Raw genomic sequence first — 7,626 nt, 5'->3', positions numbered from 1 at the left:
CACAGAATTTGTTTTTTGTTTTTTGTTTTCTCCAAACGTCGCGTTCAAAAATGGATGGCTTCTTTCTGAGGTTTCCTGGCTCTGTTCCCTTCTCCAGACTTTTATAAAGACATTTCTCTTTGTGTCTGTTGTTGCTGTGAGAAGTTTCTCCTCTGGGTGGGTCACATCTGGAAGGGAGCTCAGGCTGCTCCGTTTCAAGACAGAGGTGGGGCGGGGCAAGAGCACCCCCAGTCCTTTAGACCCCCTCTGGGGCTCCTTGTACTTCCTCACTTTGTGGGTGGACAGGACTGCACCACCAGGTCTCAGCTGCTGTTCTCAAATTGCGAGTGAGTACCTGCGGCGTTGAAATCTTCCTGCCCTCAAGGCCATCAGATGCTTCCTCCAGTCTGCGACTGCCTCTGGTGCAGACACCAGAAGCGGGCAAGTCTGTGCCTCTTGATGGTAGTCTTCCCCACTGTTGTGTGTGGGTCTCAGCCTGTCAGTAACCAATGTGGTTGAACCAGTCCTCTGGTTCTTACTATGATTTCAAGATGTCCTTTAGCAGCAACCACCAGGAATGTTTGAAAAAATAGAGGTTTATTCCTTACACAGAACACCTGGGGCCACACAGTGAGGTCTCAGGTAGAGACAGAGCACTGGGACCAGGGGTTCAAATCAGGACCAGGATCAAGGGTGGGGGCCTGGGGTTTCAAGGGCTCAGTCCTTAGTGGTGAATTTAAAATAGGAGTGGACGGGCATGAAGCCTACTTAAAAAATGGGGTGCCTGGGTGGTTCAGTCAGTCAAGCGTCTGACTCTTGATCTCAGCTCAGGTTTTGATCTTAGGGCCATGAGTTCAAGCCCTGGGTTGGACTCCATACTAAGTGTGAAGCCTCCTTAAACAAAACAGAAAACATGGGAGTGGGGATTTAAAACACAGGGAGAAAGAAAAGACAAGTGGCCTCAAAGGTCAGTTATTGAAATTGACCGAGATTTCTACATCAAAGAAGCCTCAGTTGGGGGAAAGTGGCCTGGCTATTTATCCCATGTGTGGCTAGCACTGTGTTTACTGGGGTAGCTGTCTTTGAAGTGGATGCCTCTTTGAAATGAACTGGCAATCAAAGCTTAAGTCAGGCATTACAAAAAAGGAAAAAAGCAACTGTTAGGGCTTATGTTACACCCACCCTCTTGTTTTGGGGAGTTTCTAATTTCACGGTAAATGCTACCAGTGGGCCTTTGGTTTTGATCTATTTCCATGAAAGCCTTTGGGGAGATTCAAAAACTACGCTGCTGCCTCGTCTTTCTGAAATTCCACTCCATCATTTGGCATAACTTTTTAATTTGGGGGTTCTGTAATTTTCAGCTCCTCAAAGGAGAGCCCAATTTGCTCTATCCTCTTTAGGATTCTGGCTCGGACAAGGCTTTCTAAGTCTCCTCTAACATGGAACCTCATGTCTGTATTTGCTCAGTCCATGTTTGGAATTAGAAGTCAAAACATGGGTGGAGGGACATTTGACCACCATGAGAGTAGAGTAAGCAGGTGGAGGGTCTGGCGGCAGGCCCTAGTTGGGAATGCATGTATTTTCCTTCCCTTTTTTCTTTCTTTTTGTATTACTTCTCTAAACATGTACAAAATGGAACCACCAGTCTGCACTCGTCCCCAGCAAAAATTCTGGTCCATGCACTGCTTTCTTCACCATTTTTGTTTCCAGAAAAAGTATAAAGAGACTTTGCGGTCTCTCTTTCCCTTCCAACTGCACATCCAGAACTTCAGCACACTCCATCTGTCTTACCTTCAAATTGTATCTAGAACTTGTCTACTTCCAACCGCTTTTCTCCATTGCCACTCAAGTCCAAGCCCCCATCATTCCCTGTCTGGATTATTGGCAGAGCCTCCTAATTCAGAGGTTCTCAAACTTTATATATTCACAGAGCCCTTGGTGTCTCACCTATAGGCTCAAAGAAATACTTAACAGTCCCATTTATTAAGTAGTTAGGTGCCAAAAAGGTAGTAAGGATTTATGCTTACTACTAGATAATGGCCACCCAAGCTGATCAGGTCATAATCCCTGAAACCTGTTAATATCACCACCTTATTTAGAAAAAAAAGATCTTTGTGTATGTGAGTAATTAAGGATCTTGAAGGACGCCTGGGCTTAGCGGTTCCTGAGTTCAAGCCCCACATTGGGCTCTCTGCTGTCAGTGCGGAGCCCACTTCAGATCTTCTGTCTCCCTCTCTTTGCCTCTCCTCTGCCTCGCACATGCTCTCTCTCTTGCTCTCTCAAAAAGAAACATTTTTTAAAAAGGATCTTGACATGGAGAGGTTATCCCAACTTAGCAAGGTGAATCCTAAATGCAAACGCATATGTGCATTTATATATGTATGATGTCTATGCCCAATGTGGGGCTCAAATTCACGACTCTTGAGTTTAAGAGACGCATACTCCACCGACTGAGTCAGCCAGGTGTCCTTCACGTGTGTCCTGAGAAGATTGAGGCAGAAGGAGATTTGATACAGATAGCAGAGGAGAAAGCAAGGTGACCATGGATGCAAAGATTGGAGTGTGACAGCCAACAGCCACAAGAAGCTGCAAGAGGCAAGGAATGAAATCTTCCCCAAGAGCCTCTGGAAGGAGTGTAGCCCTGCTTACACCTTAATTTTGTCCCAGTGACACTCGTTTCAGACTTCCGACCTCCAAAACTGTGAAAAAATTAATTTCTGCTTTACGAGGCACCGGGTTGTGGCGATTCATTAGAGCAGCCACAGGAAAAATGCTCCAGTAACACAGCACATTGTACAATAAGACGATGCTCCAACAACCGACTAGACGTCTGAAAAATAATAGCTGTAGGAGAAAAGAAAGATATTCTAATTTCACTCTTAAATAAGCACATTTACTTGCTGATGGAGGGTGCGTCACTGTTGGGCACTGCACAACATCTCAAACCTCGGAGTTAAGTCGAACACTGCCAGCCTCATCTCCCGCTCCACATTGATTTTCGAAGAGTACTGGCTTTTTATTACAGGTACTGCCGAAAACCCAGCTGCAGAAAGATATGACAGCACTGAAAGGAAAATAGCATGACCTAATGTTGAAACTGTGAACCACGCACTAGCTGGAAGCTCACATGGTGTCTGACAGATGTCAAGTATTGCTGTGAACCCTTCAAAAATTTAGAAAATCCCGCTACACCCTGATGAATTTGCTGTGGCATCCTGGGGGCATCCCAGCATACCTTATGAACACAGTCCGTACTGGCTTCTCAGCTACCACCCTTGCCTCTCTAAAATTTGTCAACACAGTCACCTTAATGATCCTTTCAAAACATAAGTCAGATCTTGTCTTCCTTCTGTGACAGCCCTCTCATGGCTTCCCATTTTTCTCAGAGTCAGACCCAATGTCCCCACAATGGCCTATAAGATCCAACCTACATCAGGGGTCAGCAAACATTTTCTATAAAGAGCCAGACAGTAATGTTTGTCTTTGTGGGCCAGATTGTCTCTGCCTCAGTTACTCAACTTTGCGGTTATAGCAGGAGAGCAGCCACAGAAAATATGTGAGCAAATGGGCATGGCTGTGTCCCAATAAAACTTCATTTACAAAGACGAGTCACAACATAGTTTTCTGACTCCTATCCTACAGGACCTACTGCTGTGGCACCTTTTGCTCATCTCCACTCCAGTCACTCCGAGGCCTCACTGTTCCTTATGTACACCAGCAAGCTCCTGGCCCAGGGCCTTTGCACTTGCTCTTTCTTGCCTGGAATGCTTTTCTTAACCTCCAAGTCTTCACTCAAAATTTTTCAATGAGGGTTTTCCTGACTACACCATTTGAATTGCAACTGCCTCCCTGTGCTTCTCTTTTCCTTCCGTCTGTTCCATTTTCTCCTATAGCGCGTAGAATCTTCTAACATACAATGTAATTTACTTGTTTGTCATGATCATTGTTTATAATCCATCACTCCCTCACCTATCACTAACATGTAAGATCTTTGAGGGCATTGATTTCTGTTTTTTGTCTGCTTTATTCACTGATATATGTCCAAGGCCTTGAGCAATGTTTGGCACATAGTGAGTACACAATAGATATTAGTTGATTGACTGAATGGATACTTTTCAGAGTATAAACATAGGGGCATGCGATTTTTAATCTCACATTCAAAGTTGTAGTGCCGGTTATATGACAGTATTTTTGCAAAGAAATGTATAAACCAAATACAAAATGATAAAATCCCTCAACCTAAAGTGTCCAATTCAAATAGCCCTATAATTTGTTATGTGATTTAGCCTTAGTTGAAATTTATAATCTTCAGATTGTCAATCTTAACCTAAAACAAAAGGCTTTGGGTTATTAGGAACGAAATTATGTAACTCACAGCTAACTAACAAATACCAAAGGAATAAAATATGTCTAAGATTGATCCCTTATGTATAGATTTAAGCATTAATTATAACAATACACACACATTAAAAACCTTTTCAAGCATGCATAAAACTCATTGTCCCAACTAGACATTTTTCTTGGCAATGAAGATACCAGTCTTCAAACAAACTATAGGTGGAGCTCCAATCCTGATTCAGCTTGATGTTACCAATTTTACCACAGCTGTCTTCTCAAGGAACAACACTTCATCAGGTGATTCCAACTTCAGCTCAAAAGGAACACAATTCGCATGCATGTGCAACGTTGCATATGTTGTAATATATAAGCGTTAAAGATCCCACTACACTTTCTGCATTCCACCCCCCTTCTTTGGGAACACTTCTTTCTACATTCTACATCTTTTTTTTAAAAAAAGTATTTACTTTTAAAATTCTGTTTGCCATTTTATATCCCCAGTGGGTTCACAGCAAAAATTTTAGCTGTGAACAATTTGTCTTTGGTACACATTCCATTTCTGCTTTCAAAGCACCCCCATTCCCTAGCAATGCTCAAGATAGGCTGCTTCAGTGTTTCAGTGCATGGAGTTCACCTAGAATCCCCTCGAGAAACTTAATCTTTTAAAGATTTTTTTTTCTCTTCTGATGGCTTTGGGCCCTCATCCATGAGGGCCTTAAAACAACAGAAACTGAGTTTTTCTTGTTATTATTGTAGACTCGTTGCCTGACATAAGATTCGTGAACATGATACATGCTCAATAAATATTTGCTCAATTAATGAAGGTGTCTAGCCTTGGAGGTTTTCTGTTCCTAGTTCTTCTTTGATGTTTATTTTTGAGAGAGAGGGATAGACAGAACATGAGCAGGGGAGGGGCAGAGAGAGAGGGAGACACAGAATCTGAAGCAGGCGTCAGGCTCTGAGCTGTCAGCATAGAGCCTGATGCAGGGCTTGAAGCCACAAACTGCGAGATCATGACCCGAGCTGAAGTCAGACGCTCAACTGACTGAGCCACCCAGGCTCCCCTCTGCTCCTAGTCCTAACTGCCTTTTAGAGAAGACTTGGTCCCAAGAGCATAATGGCCATTGTTTTTCATTGTTAATTTCATTATACTTGGCCACCCATCCTTGTAATTAATTTTGGGGACAGTGAGACAACATTTATTTTAACAATATTTGAACATTCAGCAATCTTTCTTGAGTGTCTTCTGGGTCCCCAAACTATTCTAGGTACTGGGATTGCATGTGCGAACAAGTAAAAAAAAAAAGCTCCTATCTTTCTGGAGATTATATTTTAGGGGGGAATTAAAGACAATAATCAATCCAGATCATAAAAGACCAAAGCAGACAGTGGTAAGGACTACAAAAAGAATTAAAACAAGAGTGAGTGGTAGAGGGTGATTGGGTGGCTACTTAGAGTGTGTGGTCAGAGAACATGACATGTAAACTGATAAGTGAATGGTAAGATGGAGTCAGCCAAGTGAAAATCAGGGTAAGAGCAGTCCAGGAAGAGGAAACAGCTGTGCAATGGAACGGCAGATGTTCAGACAGTGTGGTGGAGAGCAGTAAGCAAGAGGGAGAGTAGAAGATGAAGTCTGAGAGACAGCAGGGACTAAGTCACTCTATAAACCAGGGTGAGGAGTTGGGATTTTTTTTAAAGTAGGTGCCACCCAGCATGCACCCCAATGTGGGACTCGAACTCACCACCTTGAGATCAAGACCTGACCTGAGATCAAGAGTCAGATGCTTAACTGACTGAGCCACCCGAGTTTGGATTTTTAATTCCAAGTGCCATGGGAAGTAATTGGAGGGTTTTTAACCCAGGAGCAATAGAACCTGATTTTTGTTATAAAAGCGTATTAGCTGCTGCTGTAAGATTGCACTGAAGTAGGTAAGAATGGATGGCATTCCTGTATTAGTGAGATTGCCCCTCTAGGTATGTGACTCACCACAGGGGTAACAAGGAGGCAAGTGATACGTGCCTAGAGTCTTCCTTTTTATCTTTCCCAGAAAGCCCATCTGGACATTTTCTCTCTACCCTGAAGCTATATATTGAGGTAAGAATTTTGCCTTTTAGGAGACTTTTGCTGCTACCCAGGAATGAGCAGTTAGGAATAAACAAACAGGAAGGCAGGAGTCTGTGACACTGAACTTTGCACGAGGTCATATGGCGAATGTTATATTCAGGGAAAATGTACTGACTAGGTACATCTGGGCACCAGAAAGAAAGACCACCTCACTTCCTAGTTTGGCCTTGGCCCTCCACGTGAGCTGCCAAAGCCTAATTGCTGACAGAATAGCTTGATGCTTAGCCTCCAATCTTTGGGGCAGGAGTCCTCCTCAGTTTTGCCAAGAACCAACGGAATTCTTGTAGCATTAATTTCCTGGATGCACATACAAAATCGTCCAGTTTGTAGCTTTTCCCGTTAATCAGGAATGTTGTGAAGAATGTCAGATGTTCACCTTGGCCAGGGTTTACTTGCTGTTTCTGATACCTCTAAAGCCAAGAGTGCTGACCAGTTGCCCCAGAGGCCAAAAATTGGTCAATATTTACAGATTCCCTTCCTGAATGAACCAGATCCTGCTTACTACATCCTCTCAGCCATTATCTTAAGAATTGCCATCACCTGGGTATATCTCCTTTCTAATATCAAGGACTACCTGTGTGTGGTGGTTGCTGTGTTTGTGATTATGCGCACCCCTCTCTTACGTGCTTCCCATTCATGGCTTCTTAAAGGCTTCTCATCATAGTCTTAACATATAGCATGTTTGTAAACTCTGTTGACTTGTTACATTAAACATTACAAAGAAAAACCACCACTTGGAAACGGTGCTTAATGGCAGCAGCTGCCCCTGTTCCCCACCCCACCAGCTCTGCTTCTGCCTGTACTTGCACCATAACAATATCCACGTACTGGATTTGTTCACTGCTGTATCCCTAACAACCAGAACAGAAGCTGACACATAGTAGATACTCAACAAATATTTACTGAGTGAGAGATTGAATGTGTTGGATTTTGTCCTGTGTTCGCTCCTGCCAAGAGTCCAACTGCACTGTATGCCTTCGCTATGACCAGCACCCTCAGTGCCTCAATTTCTTTAGGCTCTACCCACTATGTTTACATTCTGAAAGGAAAGAGTCAGTAGAGAAAGAGTTTTGAAGACAGAACAGAGTGCCCTTTACAACTGTCTTCCCAGAGTTATCTTCAGAGGATCCAGGAAAATTGATAGTGGATCCTTGCACTGACATGCCTATTTAATGTTTATTGTT

Source organism: Puma concolor, chromosome A3, assembly GCF_028749965.1.
Source record: "Puma concolor isolate L17-30 chromosome A3, mPumCon1.1.hap2, whole genome shotgun sequence".
In the NCBI taxonomy this organism is placed as follows: Eukaryota; Metazoa; Chordata; class Mammalia; order Carnivora; family Felidae; genus Puma; species Puma concolor.
Note: the sequence above shows the minus strand (reverse complement) of the source record.